The sequence below is a fragment of the Rattus norvegicus genome, chromosome 6, assembly GCF_036323735.1.
Source record: "Rattus norvegicus strain BN/NHsdMcwi chromosome 6, GRCr8, whole genome shotgun sequence".
Lineage (NCBI taxonomy): Eukaryota > Metazoa > Chordata > Mammalia > Rodentia > Muridae > Rattus > Rattus norvegicus.
The window spans coordinates 43,977,853-43,994,433 of NC_086024.1; the positions used below are offsets into that span (position 1 = coordinate 43,977,853).

General features: G+C 39.8%; 1 long non-coding RNA gene across 1 annotated transcript in view; it reads right to left on the reverse strand.

Moving 5' to 3' along the window:
• LOC102556604 (uncharacterized) overlaps window positions 1–16,581 on the reverse strand; it is a 107,291-nt gene that overhangs the window by 77,001 nt on the left and 13,709 nt on the right. The window lies entirely within an intron of this gene.

Below are 16,581 nucleotides of genomic sequence, written 5' to 3' on the forward strand. Positions count from 1 at the left end.
CTCTAAGGCATTGTGAGGTATGGCAAACTCAATAAAAGTCATCACTGGGCTGAGGAGATGGCTCTGTCAGCAATGTGCGTACTGTACATGCCTGGTTTACCTGAGTGTCATCGCCAGAACCCCTACGGTATTGCTGGTCATAATGAAAAATGTTTATCTTCCAAGAACTGATGAGGCAGAGATGGGAGGATCATTGGAGCTCACTTCATATCTAATTGAGTCTAACTAGTGTGCTTCAAGTCTATGAGAGACCCTGTGTCAAAGGAGATGGATGACAGTTTCTGAGGTAGATATCTGAGGTTGTCTTCTAAATGCCATGTGCACGTGTACAGAAAGATATGTACATGCATGCACACACATATGCATGCTTGCACAAATACAATCATAAAAGAGAGAAGCCATTATAGTATATCTGCTACACCTATTACCATTAATGCTTAAATGGAATACTCAATCCCAAGTGTTCTTCATCTGATGTTTTGTGTAGTGAGTCATTCTGTTACTGTATTTGATTAATATTTTTCTTGTGATAAAAGTCTCATACCTTGACCCAAATAAAAGGTTTGTGTTCATATTGGCAGTCTACCAATGACCCTGCTTCTACCATATTTTAGTTTCTACTTCTGCAGGAATTGTTCGAAAAATGATAACACAGCAAGAGCGGTGATATCTAAAGAAAATGAGTAGTTATAGTTTATGTATCTATACTTTCTATTTGAAAAATTCACTCATGCTCATTATTTGAGAAATTAATAACTTAAAGATAAAATTAATGAATTCATAATTCCACTTTATGGGTCAGTAACCACCCTACAATTTCAAGATTGTAAACATCCTTGAGACTGCCTTCTCACACATTTCTCCACCTCCTGGTATTTGAATATAAACCACTTTGAATTCTTTAATCATGTTTACTAACAGAGGCACGGTGTAGACATGTATGTGTTGAACTTCCTGAGGCACAGGAGCTAGAATTTGTAAATAGTTCTGGGCATGGGGAAGATTCTAAATATATTGATGGAATTAGATCTTCTGATAATAAAGTGAAGTAAATAATTCTATTACTTTCTTTTATAAAAATTAAAAATTAAACAGTTTGCCTTGGTGTTGGAATAAAGCTGTGAATCCATGGATGTCTGTGCCTGAAACCTTGGCTCCTTCCATAAACCCAGGGAAATGAATGCTGTTCAATAGGACAGGTGGCCACTATTTTAAAAGGGGAAGAAAAGGAAATAAAGAAGCATTGCTGATCACTGCTTTTTAAGAACAAGTCGATTTCCGAACCAAAAGGAATTACTTGGACTCATACTAAATATGGATACATTGGATCATAGTGGCCTCTTCTGGTGAAGATGAGAATACCAGAAATAATTATTAAAATTATAAATGTTTAATATGGTATTTCAACTATACATATAAATTTGGAAGTTTCACTTCTTTATGAATATGAAAAATATAACACCCAGTGACATGAATGTCAGATGCTCAAGGCTGGTTTTCTTATGGACCACCAAAGTAGCATTACGAGGACAAAGTGTTCTGTTGAACAAACACAAAAATGAGTCTTCCCAGTGATGTCATCCTAGGCAAATGTCTTGTCCTTTACAGAGCTCAATTTGAAGAAAAGGAAAAAGAAAAAAATGTCAAAGGTATACCAGCCATGCTTCTACTTATGACCTGTTGCAATTTATAACTAAATATCCACTGTGATAACACCCATCATAAGCACTCTATGAAATCATGATATATCTCACAAGCTATGCATGGGGACAATAAGGATCAAACTTCTTTGTTTTCCATAAGGAACAAAATGAGACATTCTGAATGGTGTCTGTCCTTGAACATGTAGACCCATCTTAACTTATTTCATTATCCCTACCACGATTTTGTTTGTTTTATACTTTCATTTTATTTTTTACTTATTCAGCTTATGCCCTTCTGGTTACCCCCTCCCAAAATCCTTCCTCCATCCTTCCTCCCTTTCTCCCCTGAGTGATGGGGGCCTCCTAGGTATGCCCCACCATAGCACTTCAAGTCTGCGCAATAATAGGTAATTCCTGTTCCACTAAGGCCAAACAAGGCAGCCCATCTAGAAGAAAATATCCCACATACAGGTGGCAGCTTCTAGAATAGCCCCTGCTCTAGTTATTTGGGACCCACATAAAGACCAAACTGCATATCTGCTACATATGAGCAGGGAGGCCTAGGTTCAGCCCATGTATGTCCTTTGGTTGGTAGTTTAGATTCTGAGAGCCCCAAGGGTCCAGGTTAGTTGAATCTGTTGGTCTTTTGGTGGAGTTGCTAACCCCCTTGGGTCCTACAATCCTTCCTATTCTTCCATGAGAGTCCCCAACTACATCCACTGTTTGGCTGAGGGTGTCTGTATCTGTCTGAGTCAGCTTCTGGGTATAGCTTTTCAGAGAAAAGCTATGTTTCTGTATACAAGCATAACACAGTATCATTAATGGTGTCAGGGATTGGTGCTTGCCAATCGGATGGTTCTCAAGTTGGGGCAGTTATTGATTGACCATTCCCTTAGTCTGTTCCATCCCCTGTGCCTACCTTTATTGTTGGCAGGATAAATTTGGGGTTGAAAGTTTTGTGGGTGGATTGGTGTCACTATCTCTCCATTGTGATTATTGCCTGGCTACAGGTAGTGGCCTCTTCATGTTCCATAGTCCCAATATTGTGAATCACAGCTAAGGTTACCCCCATTAATTCTTGAGCTCTTCTCTTATCCCAAATCTCTCTCTCTGTCCAGTCCTGAAAGTGCCCCCTATCTTCTTACCCATATTAATTGCAGATTTCCATTCATTTTCATGGCCATCTGGCCATATCACCTGTCCTTTCTCACATCTAATCCTGAAACCCCCATGCCCCAACTAATTCCCTCCCGGCCAGTTCCCTCCCTCCATCTGCCTCTTATGACTTTTATTCCCCCTTCTAAGTGAGATTCAAACATCACTTTCTTGTTTAGTTTCTTTGGGTCTGTGGAGTACAGCACAGTACATTTATTTTATGGCTAATATCCACTCATAACTCAGTATATACCATGCATGTCCTTTGGGGACTGGGTTACCTCACTCAAAATGATATTCTCAAGTTGTATTCATATATATATATACATATATATATATGCAAAATTCATTGTGTCTTTGTTTTCAGTAGCTATATAATATTCTATTGCACAGATGTACCACATTTTCCTTATCCATTTTCAGTTGAGGGACATTTAGGTTGTTTCCAGTTCCTGACTATTATATGTAAAGTTTCTATGAACATAGTTGGGCAAATGTCTTTGTGGAATGTTAGTCTCCTTTGGGTATATTCCCAGGACTTGTATAGCTAGTTCCTGAGGTAGAACAATTCTCAGTTTTCTGAGAAGCCACCAAATTGATTTCCAGAGTGATTATATAAGTTTGCACTCCCACCAGCAATGAAGAAGTATTCCCCATGTTCCCCATCCTTGCCAGAATGTATTATCTCTTCAGTTTTTATCTTAGCCACTCTGATGTGTGTAAGATGAAATTCCGAGTTGTTTTGATTTGCATTCCCCTGATGACTAAGAACTTTGAACCTCTCTCTCTCTCTCTCTCTCTCTCTCTCTTAACTTGAGTATTTCTTATTTACATTTCGAGTGTTATTCCCTTTCCCGGTTTCTGGGCAAACATCCCCCTAATCCCTCCCCCTCCCCTTCCTTATGGGTGTTCCCCTCCCCACCCTCCCCCCATTGCCACCCTCCCCCCAACAATCACGTTCACTGGGGGTTCAGTCTTAGCAGGACCAAGGGCTTCCCCTTCCACCGGTGATCTTACTAAGATATTCATTTCTTTAACTGTTTCTCAGCCATTCAAGATTCCTCTGTTGAGAATTCTCTATTTAGCTCTGTACGCCATTTTTAATTGAGTTATCTGGGTTGTTGGTGTCTAACTCCTTGAGTTTTTTTAAATTTTGGATATTAGCCGTCTGTCAGATGTAGGATTTATGAAGATTATTTCCCAATCTGTAGGGTGCCATTTTGTCTTTTGACAGTGTCCTTAGCCTTACAGAAGCTAAATTGTTAATGAGGTTCCATTTATCAATTGTTGATTTTAGAGCCTGAGCCATTGGTGTTCTGTTCAGAAAATTGTCTTCTGTACCAATTCATTCAAGAGTATTTCCCACTTTCTTTTCTATGAGTTTTAGTGTATCTGGCTGTATGCTAAGGTCCTTCAAACACTTCGACTTGAGTTTTGTTCAGGGTAATAAATATGGATCTATTTTCATTCTTCTACATGTAGACATTCAGTAGAAAAGCCCCATTTGTTGAAGATGATTTCTTTTCACCATTGTATGGTTTGCGTTTCTTTATCAAAAATCAAGTGTTTATAGGTCTATGGTTTTATTTCTTTGTATTCAATTAGATTCCATTGACCAACATGTCTGTTTCTGTACTAGTACCATGCGGTTTTTATACTATTGCTCTGTAATACAGCTTGAGGTCAGGGATGGTGATTTCTTTAGTTCTTTTATTGTTCAGGATTGCTTTGGCTATCCTGTATTTATGTTTATTTGTTTGTTTGTTTGTTTTTCCATATAAAGTTGAAAATTGCTCTCTTGGGGGTCTATAAAAATTGTATTGAAATTTTAATGGAGATTGCATTGAATTTGTAGATTGCTTTTGGTAAGATGGCTATTTTCACTATGTTAATTCTACCTTTCTATGAGCATGGGAGATCTTTCCATCTTCTGATATCTTCAATTTCTTTCTTTCTGAATTTTAGTTCTTGTCAAACAGATCTTTTGCTTGCTTAGAGTTATACCAAGATATTCTATTCCTGAATATTGTAAAAGGTATGTGCCATAATTTCTTTCTCAGCCCATTTTTTATTTGTATAGAGGAGGACTACTGATTTCTTTGAGTTAATTTTGTTTCCAACCACTTTTCTGAAGGTATTTGTCAGCTCTAAAGGTTCTCTGGTATAATTTTTGGGGTTGCTTCTGAATACTATCATAGGATCTGCAAATAGCCATACTTTGACTTTTCCTTTTCCAATCTGTATGCTCTTGATCTCCTTTAGTTGTCTTATTGTTCTAGCTAGAACTTCAAGTTGAATAGATAGGGAAAAGGAGTGCAGCCTTGTCTTGTCCCTAATTTTAGTGAAATTCTTTAAGTTTCTCTCCATTTAGTTTGATGTTGGCTATTAGCTTGCTTTGTAGTGCTTTTATTATGTTTAGGTATGTGCCTTGTATCCTTGATGTCTCTAATACATTTAACATGAAGCATTATTGGATTTTATCAAATGCTTTTTCAGTGTCATGAGATGATCATGTTATTTTTTTTCCTTTCAGTTGGTTTATATGGTGGATTACATTGGTGGATTTTCATTTATTGAACCATCTCTACATTCCTGGGATGAAGCCTACTGTATCTTGATGGATGATGTCTTTGATATGTTCCTGGATTTTGTTTACAAGTGTTTTATTGAGTATTTTTCCATCAATGTTCATAAGAGAAATTGGTCTGAAGTTCTCTTTCTTTGTTTAGTTTTTTGTGGTTTAGGGACCAGACTGACCGTGATCTCAGAATGAGTTTGGCAGTGTTGCTTCTGTTTCTATTTTGTGGAATAGTTTGAGTATTGTGCCTAGATCACAAGGTCCACCACCAAAGACCACTAGAAGTCCAGTTCATATGTAAAAGCAAAAAGCCTTTAAGTTGAGCTCGGGCCCTCAAATGTCTCCAGCACAGTGGATGGTGTGAAAGGTGCTGAGCTAGTAACAGCTTTGTCTTTTATCATGGTAGCAGAGTGAGAGACTTTGCAACTTGTCAGTTGTATGATTGGTTGACATTTGCTTGATGCACGTCTATTGGCTAGTAATGATTTCAACTTGGTATAAACTAGTTGCTAACTTAATCTCTCTACTTCCGACATTAGGTACTTTCCCCTTAAGAACTGATTGGTTGCTGCTAAAGTGGACTGGCTATTTGCCCAGGGGCATTGTAATTGTTATCAGAGTGGCATGGCTCCTGGAAGGAGTTGAGGTTTTCCCAGTAGCTGAGTTCATTCAGAGGGCAAGTTAATTCTAAAATGGAGTCTGAAAGAAAAATGGAGTTTGTAATGTTAAGCTGGGCACTTCATGAGGAGTATTGGTATTAGCTCTTCTTTGAACGTCTGGTAGAATTCTGCACTAAAACCATCTGGCCCTGGGTTTTGTTGGTTGGGACAATTTTAATGACTGCTTCTGTTCCTTTAGGGGTTATAAGGATGTTTAAATAGTTTACCTGACCTTGATTTAACTTTGGTAAATGGTATTTGTCTAGAAAACTGTCTGTTTCAATAAGACTTCCCAATTTTGTGGAGTACAGGCTTTTGAAGTAAGAACTAATGATAGTTTTCATTTCCTCAGTGTCTCTTGTTATATCTCCCTTTTCATTTCTGAATTTGTTTATTTGGGTGCTGTCTCTCTGACTCTTGGATAGTTTAGCTAAGTGCTTGTCTATCTTGTTTATTTTCTCAAAGAGCCCGCTCCTGGTTTTGTTGACTCTTTGTATGGTTTGCTGTTTCTAACTGATTGATTTCAGTCCTGTTATTTGTTTATTTCCTGTCTTCTACTCTGCTTTGGTGTGCTTGCCTTTTTTCTCCCTAGGGCTTTTAGGTATACTTCTAAATTGCTGGCATAAGAACTTTTTAAGTTCTTTATGGACGCACTTAGAGCTATGATCTTTCCTCTTTACAGTGCTTTTGTTGTGTCTCAGAAATTTGGGTTTGTTGTGCAATCATTGTCATTGAGTTCTAGAAAGTCTTTCATTTCTTTATTTCTTTCCTGACCCAGTGATCTGAGTAAAGAGTTGTTCAACTTCCATGAGTGTGTAGGCTTTCCAGTGTTCTTGTTGTTGTTGAAGTCCAGATTTAATCCACAATGGTCTTATAAGATACAAGGTATTATTTCAATACTTTTATATCTGTTGCGACCAGCTTTGTGAGCAATTATTGGTCAACTTTAGAGAAGGATCCACGAGGTACTGAGAAAAAGGTATACTTTTGCATGTACGTGAAATATTCTAAACATGTCTGTTAGTTTGTCTATATGACCTGTCAATTGGTGAAAGTGTGATGTTAAAGTCTCCCACTATTAATCTGTGGAGTTTGATGTGTGATTTAAGCTTTAGCAATGTTTCTTTTACAAATATGGGTTGGTGCCTTGTGTTTGGGGCATAGATGTTCAGAATTAAGACATCACCTTGTTAAATTTTTCCTTTGATGATTTTGAAGTGTACTTCCCTGTATCTCTTGATTACTTTTGGCTGAAAATCTATTGTATGAGATATTAGAATGGCTGCTCCAGCTTGCTTATTAGGTCCATTTGCTTGGAAAAATTTTCTCCAACCCTCATATCTGAGATAATGTTTATGTTTATTGCTGAGGTTTTTCTTGTATGCAGCAGAATAGTGGATCCTGTTTTCCCAACCATTGTTAGCCTGTGTCTTATTATTGGAAAATTGCGTACATTGATGTTGTGAGATACTAATAACCAGTGATTATTATTTCCTGTTGTTTTGATGGTGGTAGTGTGTGTGTGTGTGTGTATGTGTGTGTGTGTGTGCGTGCACACACACACGTGCGCATGCATGTATGTGTTGTGTGTGCTTTCCTTGTTTTTGCTGGTATAGAATACTTATTTCTTGTGTTTTCTTGAATGCAGTTAACCTCCTTGGGTTGGACTTTTCCTTCTGGTATTATCTGTAAGGCTGGATTTGTGAACAGATGTTTCAATTTGGATTTGTCTTGTCTGTTCCATCTATGGTGATTGAGAGTTTTGCTGGTAGTCTACGGTAGCACCTGTGGTATTATTTTTTTTTAGAGATTGCAAGCTAACTGACCTTTTTAGGTTTTAGAATCTCTATTGAGCACTCAGGTGTAAGCCTGATAGGTTCGTCTTTGTATGTTACCTGGCCTTTTCCCCTTACTCCTTTTAATATTCTTTGTTCTGTAGATTCTGTGTTTTGATTATTATGAACCAAGAGGATTTCCTTTTCTGGTCTAGTCTAATGGTGTTCTATAAGCTTCTTGTATGTTTCTAGGCATCTCTTCCTGTAGGTTGGGAAAGTTTTCCTCTCTGATTTTGTTGAGAATATTTTCTGGTCTTTGAAACTGGGACTCTTCACCTTCTTCTAATTTGTTTTTTATTCTTAGGTTAGGTCTTTTCATGGTATCCAAATTTCCTGGTGGCTTTGTGTCAGGAAATTTTTAGATTTACCCTTTTCTTTGACTGATGTATCAATTTCCTCTGTTATCTCATGCTTCTATTACGCTATTGATGCTTGCGTCTGTTGTTCCTGTTCTCTCCCCTGGGTTTTCTATCTCTGGGGTTTCCTCAGTTTTGTTTTCTTCATTGCTTCTGTTTCTACTTTCAGGTCTGGCAGTTTTATTTCCTTCGCCTATTTAATTATATTTCCTTGTATGTCTTTAAGAGATGTATTCATTACCTCATTAAAGACCTCTGTTTGATTTTATTTTTCTCTATTTCTTTAAGAGATGTATCAATTTCCTCTTTAAAGATCCATATCATTTTTATAAGATTGAATGTAAGGTCATTTTCTTGTGTTTTGGTTGTGTTAGTATATCCAGGGCTTGCTGTAGGTGTGCTCTGAAGATGTCATATTGGTCCAGCTTTTGATGATTGTATTCTTCCCAGAACTTTTAGCTATCTGGTGGTTTTTGTCCGTATATGTCCTTATTGTAGTAGGTATCGGAAAGGGGATGAATTTTGATGGTCCTGGTATGGCAAGTCTCAGATGGGTATCCTTGGGCTCTATGTTTCTGGACCTGCAGGTTGGTTCAGGAGCTACAGTTCCAAAGAAGGTAGGTGGAGAACTGGCAGGAAAACAGAGGTTCCCCTGGGATAGCAGCAGGATTGTTAGAGTAGCTTGGCTTGGTCTAGAAAACTCAGCTAGCAGGGAAGATAATGGTGGAAGGGAAGTTAATTTGTATAGTTCAGGAGTTTCAGGTCTGATGAAGGTTGGAGGACAGGTGGCAGGAGAATGGAAGTTTCCCTGGGATAGCAAGCTGCTCAAGGGAGCTTAGTTTGACCCACAGGGCTCACAAAGCAAGGAATATTGGAGGTAAAGGGAACCTTGCTGATATGGATCTATAGGTGCGATGAAGATGAGGGAACAGGTGGCTGGAGAATGGAGGTCTTCCTGGGACAGTAGGGACATCAAGCAGTTTGGCTTGACCCAGAGGGCTCAGAGAACATTGAAGATTGGTGGAAGAAGGGAAGCTAACCCGTATAGTTCAAAGTTTCAAAGTTCATGAATGTGGAAGGAGAGGTCCAAAAGAATGGAGCCCCTACCACCATTTTTGAGGAGACAAAATAATGAAATGTACGCCATTGTTCATTCAACTTAGTTTCTACAGGTATACAGGTGAAAACATCTCAGCAAATTTCCATTTCCTTCTCATGCCAACATGCATAGTTATGATTTAGGTAGGGTGTATGTATAGCATGTAGTTTTAGGAAATATTTTTTAACCTTTAAAAACACTGTCTTATTTGCACAGAAAATCACAAGAGTAGAAAGATAGCCTACAGAATAGAACAACCATCTCTGGCAGCTATATATCAAACAGGGAATTGTTTTACAGGTTCTATAAAGGACTGCAAAGTTAAACATGCCCCCTCAAAAACTTGAATCGTGGGAGAAAAAAAAGTGACCTGAGATACCTGACTGTTAAAGGCTGATGAATCCCAGACTGGAGTCAATATGTCTAAATGATCCCTGAACTCCATATACATGACCTTTCTAATCATACAGAGAATATGATAATAGCCTTTTGTTTTTGTGTGTCCAGATATAGGTAGTACCTGGATGTATCAAGGGATTATTCTATTAAATGTAGAACCAGGATGTCTTTCTCTGAATATGATGAAAAATCACTAAGGTAGTTCATGCTTTGCATTTGTAGTGACTAGCAGGGGCCAGGTCATGTTCTACATGGACAGTGATGCTTTGTAGGGGAAATGATGCTCTGCATGGCCCAGGTGATGCTCTGCAGGGGCAGTGATGCTATGCATGGTCCAAGTATTGTTCTGCAGGGGTCACTGATGCTCTGCAGGGGCAGTGATGCTCTGCCTGGACAGTGATGCTGTACATGTACAGTGATGCACTGCAGGGCAGTGATGCTCTGTTGGGAAGCCACTAAGGTTTCCTCTTTGGCTCATGGGCTTCCTTGCCTTAATGTAGGTATATAAGTTTAAAGCCCTTCAAGAAAAACTCCTGCAGCATGCTTAGGTAACATTTTACAGATGTTATTTCTGTTTTCTAATATAATGCATTTTGATAAAATATAATTATGTTTTGGGATGTGTGTGTATGTTCTTACATGTGTGCTTATGTGTGTATTTGTGAGTGTGGAAGTCAGAGGTCCTATTCAGTCACTGCCTACCTCACCTTTTGAGACAAGGGCTCTCACTTATTTGGGTATATTTCAAGCTCCAGAGAATCCCACCTCCGTTCCTCAGCTCCAGAGTTACACATTCATGCAGCTGAGCAGTACCCACAAGACGGTCCTCATGTTTGCATGCTACGAGCATTGCCAGATACACCACCTCCAAAGCCTGCCACAGTTGATTTCTTAAATGGAACCTATAGCTACTTGAGAATTTCAATTTTAGTCTTTTGTCTTTCTCTTATTCATTTACCATTTTCCAGCTATTTCCACAGACTTGCTAAAGAGACAGATCACTTGGTCTGGCTCGGAAGGCAAGAGCTGAGGTTTCCCTAAGCCTCTTAACCCATGAATGCTACAGTCAGCACAGAGACAAATTCCAAAGATGTCCTTAATATAACTCTCTAAACAGAAATAATTCATTTAAAAAACTTCATTCAAAACCAACCCAAATTTATATTCTGTTTATACTGGGTGCAACTTGCATCATCCTGACCTAATGTATGACAAGCAAGTCAGGAGACTAAAGTTAGAAACCTCATGGACAGGGCTTCTCTGCGATAGGCTCTCAATTATTGTAATTTTTCTGAAGCAAGGAGGTTTATCTTTCTGCTTTGGTATTGTAATTGCCGCCTTTTTCCTGTATCGTCCCAGGCTGCAGAGGGGTCTGCCATCTTCATTTTACAATTTACTTAAAGTAACTCTGTTTGGGAATGTCTACTTCTGCATAGTAAAGAAAAGCTTATCTCACCATTGCATTGATTTAAATATTTCCAACCATGCCCCTTCTGAGCTGTCCATCATGACATATCTTTCTTCCGATAGCTCACGAGACACCTCAGTAAGGACAGCTTTCTCGACATCCATATTGGACTCCTGGCCCCTTGATATTTGCATAAGAACTGACAGCAGCTTTTACAAAAGTTCAAATTAAGTAGGATTGCAGTTTCCTATGAATCTGCCAACCCCTCACTGAATTATACATTACTGCGCAAAGGGCTTCATCATTTCATGCTCCTTTCATATGGACTGTGTGCCTAGAGAGACCCCTGAAACTGTCATAAAATATGCAAACTTGAGTGGGGATGTGGACACTAAAGCCAGCCAGGCACTGTTTGGTTCACAGACAGCTCCTTCATGCAAGCTGAGGATAAGTGAATCCTCTTACCGTTCACAGATCTGCTTGATAAACCTAGGGCCAACAGCCACATCCATATGCCATTTCCAGATGATATGAAAAATGACAAAAGCGGAGAACTCACTGAGACAACATACCTGTTGGTCACTGCTTAGGCATCTGGTAACCCAATTCAGTTTTGTAATGTAACCTTACACCTGGATTTCCATCCCCACACTGTCCCATCAAGGGCAGGCTGTGCCTTTCTAGTCCACATAACTCAACACTAACCTTTGAGTCTAGGCTGTTTGGGATAAATACCAAACCTCAAGTTTATCTGAACCGTTCATCATTGTCTCATTATTCAAGAGATTTTTTTGTAGTTTAGTTTGCCATATCTTGATATCTATGTGAAGCTGTTTCAATAGAATTCTTGGAACAACAGTTTCTTCTTTGATGATGTTCATTCTCTTTTAGTGTAAATTTGCACCCTACACAACCTTCATGAAACAATTTGCAATTCCATTTTATAGTTCCCTATGTAGGAGTTCACTTCTTTTTATTTGCTGTGAATATTCTTCTGCTTGATCATATGACTTCAGATCTATGGGGGGGGGGGCTGCAAGTATCTAGTCAAGACTAACCTCATACTTTCTATCTTATAGGAATGTACAGATCAAAGCTTTCCAGATCCTTCTAAATATCCCCACATTCTCACATTCCCCATAGGATATCACCTCTAAATTTTCAGGTGATAGCAAGTCATTCTCTGACCCACGTCTGTGGGTTCAGCTTTACCCCCTGAATTTCTGTCCCACATCCCTCCTCTGATTTCTCTTCCACAAAGCTCAACTAGATAGCCTGCCTGAGGAATTCCAGTCTCTCATTCTTTTACAAGAGCCGTTCTGGAAATTTGCAAACAATTCTCACATGTTGTATCTCCTTAGTCTCTTGCTGTACCATTAAATAATGAAAACATGCTCCCTAATTTCTAGTACATAACAGTTTTCCATTGCTCCTTAAAACCCTCCAGATTTCTTTTCTCCTTTTTTATAGGCATGAATGCCAATGAGAATATCTCTAAAAGTAAATTGAGTTTAGCAATCCAAAAACTACTGATCTCTTATTACTTCAAACACTAGATAATTCATAATCATGGTGGCTAGTTTTCGATCAACTTACAAAAGCTAAAGTCATCAGAAAGGAGGGAATCTCAATGGAGAAAATGCCCTCATAAGATCAAGCTATAAGCAAGTTTCAAGGACATTTTCTTAATTAGTGATTAATGTGGAGAGCCCAGTCTATTGTGATCATTTCTGGGCTAGTGGTCCTAGATTCTATAAGAAAACTGGCTGGCAAGGCAATGGTGAACCTGCCTTTAATTCTAGCATTTGGGAGGCACAGGCAGGCAATCCCTGTGATTTCAAGGGCAGCCTACTCTACAGAGCGAGTTCCAGGACAACCAAGGCTACACGGAGAAAGACTGTCTTAAAAAAACAAACAAACAAAGAGCAGGATGAGCAAGCCAGTAAACAGCACTCCTCCATGGCCTCTGCATCAAACCCAACCTCCAGGTTTCTGCCCTTTTTGAGCTTCTGTCCTGACTTGTGGGGAGGCAGGCTATGAAAGGTATCCTGGTTCTTGGTGGAAATAATGTCAAAACCTTGGCGACCCTAAGGGACAGTAGGTGTTTTTCCTAAACTCCCAGGAGGCCAGGTCCCTCTCACATAGCTACAGCCCCCAGTCCCCTGTAGAGAGACTTGTGGTCATTGGTCACTGTAGAAGCAGAACCACACCTTCTTGCATGTAGATAAGGTATTCCCATGCTCTCACATCAAGCCAATTGAATAAGAATTCTATCCAGAAGGATTAAAGGGTGCAAGAACTACTCTGTCATCTGACAGCCTCTGTCTTAAGAGCTGCAACACTGCCTCTTGGGAAGACAGCTCACCTGCACCCCTTGCTGCCCAGCCAGCCTTGTGCTTGCTCAACCCAGCAGAGGATGTCTTGGAACAACGGAAGTAGCAGTGGCTGAGAGGGAGTTGGAGCAGCTGAAGCAGCGGTGGAGAAAGTGGAGGAGATTCCCCCTCCCTGCTCAGGTTCTCTTCCCTTTGCCTGAACCCTCACACCTGACCAGTATAGAGATCTCTGTGAAAAGCCTCCAGCGCAAAGGCCAACACTGACTTCCTTTGATGAGAAACAGGGATATGGAAGTGTAAGCCAGATAAAGCTTTCCTTCCCAAGTTGCTTTTGGTCAGGCTATTTTATCACAATAAAAGTAACACTGACTAAGATAATACTCTGATGATACCCTCTACCTCCACCAATTTCTCTTCTACTTCACCTCCTCTTTTTCCTCTCAGCTTCAAGTGATTTAAAACAACCAGACAAACAGAACACACTTAATGCTGCTGTGTATGCATGGATGTAGGACCACGTACTTGAACATGGGTAGCCTTTTAGGGGGCCCCACCCCAAGTCTTACTTATAGATGAGGATGCTTGCAGCTAACCATCAGACTGAGCAAGGGGACCCCAGTGAAGGAGTTAGACTGAAGGAGCTGAAGGGGTTTGCAACCCCGTAGGAAGAACAACAATATCAACCAACCAGACCCCCCAGAGATCCCAGGGATTAAACCATCAACCCAACAGTACCCATGGAAGGACCCTCCAGCTGCATATGTAACAAAGGGTTACATTGTCTACCATCAAAAGGAGAAGAGCTTGGTCCTGTGAAGATTCCTTTTTTCAGTGTAGGGGAATGCCAGGGTGTTCAGGTGGGAGTGGGTGGAGGGAGTGGGTGGAGGGAGTGGGAGCATCTTCATAGAAACAGGGAGAGGGGGAAATGGGGATAGCATTTGAAATGTAAATGCATAAAATATCCAATTAAACAAAAAAGAAAAGGAGAAAAAGTGACATTGCCTCCCCCAGCAGCCTTCATCTTACCAACAGTGACTCAGGTATAGATGGGATGCCCATAAACCTCCCCTTCCTTCCTGCTAGGATTTAGGCTGGCTTTATCCTGTGCAAGACTCCAAAACTGGAAGAAATGAATTTCTAATCCTTCTAAATCAACCGGTGTGGTTATTTTCTACTGTAGGAAAAACAGAGCTACACAGCACCTGTTTCCGCCCACTCAAGCTTATCCTATTGTATCTAACACCTTTCACTATGGCTGATCCACTTCCTAAGACTGCAAGAAAAAAATTATACATTATGGAAAATATTCTGAATTGATCTTAAAGCCTTTTCTTTACTGGAGAACTAGTATCTATCTTCTATTCTAAAATATTTAATCAAGATTCCATGACCTTCACGATTTGTTCCCATCTATTATGAGACACTTAAATCAGAGGGGCCTGGTAGTACAAAATTGTCTTTCAGAGGAATCCTTACTAAGCAGAAAGGAACAAAGTCCCACTAAAAATAAATCAGTATTCTTGAGCATGAGTCTTAAAAAAAAAGGATTCAGAATACACTCTCAGATCTCGTCCTCTAGGGAGGCAGGAACTGGGTTATCAGTGCCTCTGCAACGGCATCCACTGATGTCAGTGATGGAAGGCGCTTCAGTTATGAAAGGGCAGCAAGGATCCTGTGATGCCTCTTATCTCAGTCAAGGCCATGGTTGGCTGAACTCTGCTTCACTCTGCTTCAACCCAGCTGAATTCAAAGTAATACCAAACGGAAAGCCATAAAGCCAAACTGCAGATAGCTTTTTGCATCCTCCTCCCTTTTATCCTTCTCATCTGTCAAATAGTTTCACTGTAGGAGTTTGCATACTGAAGGAAGAGCCACAGTGGACCTCAATAAGCAAACCTGTATGTGAAGAGTAAAGGACTCCAAAGATGGGAACACGAGCTCATTACTGAATGGGAAACAGGAACTACCGTTGAGGTAGGAGGATTTGGTGGAAAATCTACCACCTGGCAGATTAAGCAGCTAGCCTGAAGTCATCTAGACAAATTTGGGGGGAAATGGTCAAAACCTTACTGTGAGAAAGTCATGAAAAGTTCCTACCTATAATTACCAATAACCATTAAAATAATTGAAAGCTAGCTACTGAGAGTTAGCTAAGCCAAAAGTAAGGAAATCGCTTGTCTAAATGCACTTAGAAAATCTTTTCTCATTCAACAATTTTGCCTTATATAGGAAAGTTTTGAACGACAACCTCTGCTCATGTGCTTATATTTGCACTCAGTAGCCCATACAGAAATTCACTAACAGGTTTGTAGTCAGGATCAGGAACATTTGAGTATTAGACTGTGAAAGTTGCGAACACTTGTTAGAGTGTTCTAACACATATAGATGTGACGTTGATCCTGGCATGGGAAAGCTAAGGTGCTCAGTTTTTCTCTCCTGTGTGTTGATGTGTATTACAAGGTTTAGGAGGAGGCATTCACAGATAAAGCACAGAAGGAGCCCTAGCAAAGATAATGACTATAATTTTAACATTTACTATACGGTCAAATTAAACTATGCTGTGATGCGATGGTACTTCAACTATGACAGACTGATCAACTAGAATCCTCTTTCCACTCAGTGTTTCTAGTAAGGCATGTGACTCCTATGATAGCCATGACTCCAGCAGGGAAGGTGTCAATGGAAGTTACAAGGTCTCTTAAACCTCTTAAGCCTAGAAACCAGACAGCATACCTTCTGACACATTTTAAGTAGCACCGAGTCATAGCAGAACCTTTGAGAGAGCAAGACTCTGCCTTTTGATGGGAGAGAAGGGAAAAATGAATTGCGAAACAACACGTAAGTAGGGTAGGAGGTTAACTCATCTTTGAAAATGTCTTCCACACTAGCCTACTCTCTCGGGACTTAATTCATTTCTTGTTCCCAAAACAAATATTTGCATCCTATTTGTCCATAAAGAAAGAATAGAATATTATGCAAATTCCTGGTTAGGAAACACAAGAGAGCAGTGTCCTGATCTGGCAAAGCCCATCTACATGGTAACAGACATAGGCCATCACGTGGTAAGACAAAGGAAGTGTTCCAGCTCAGGTCCCACTTTCTCATCTTCAAAAAGT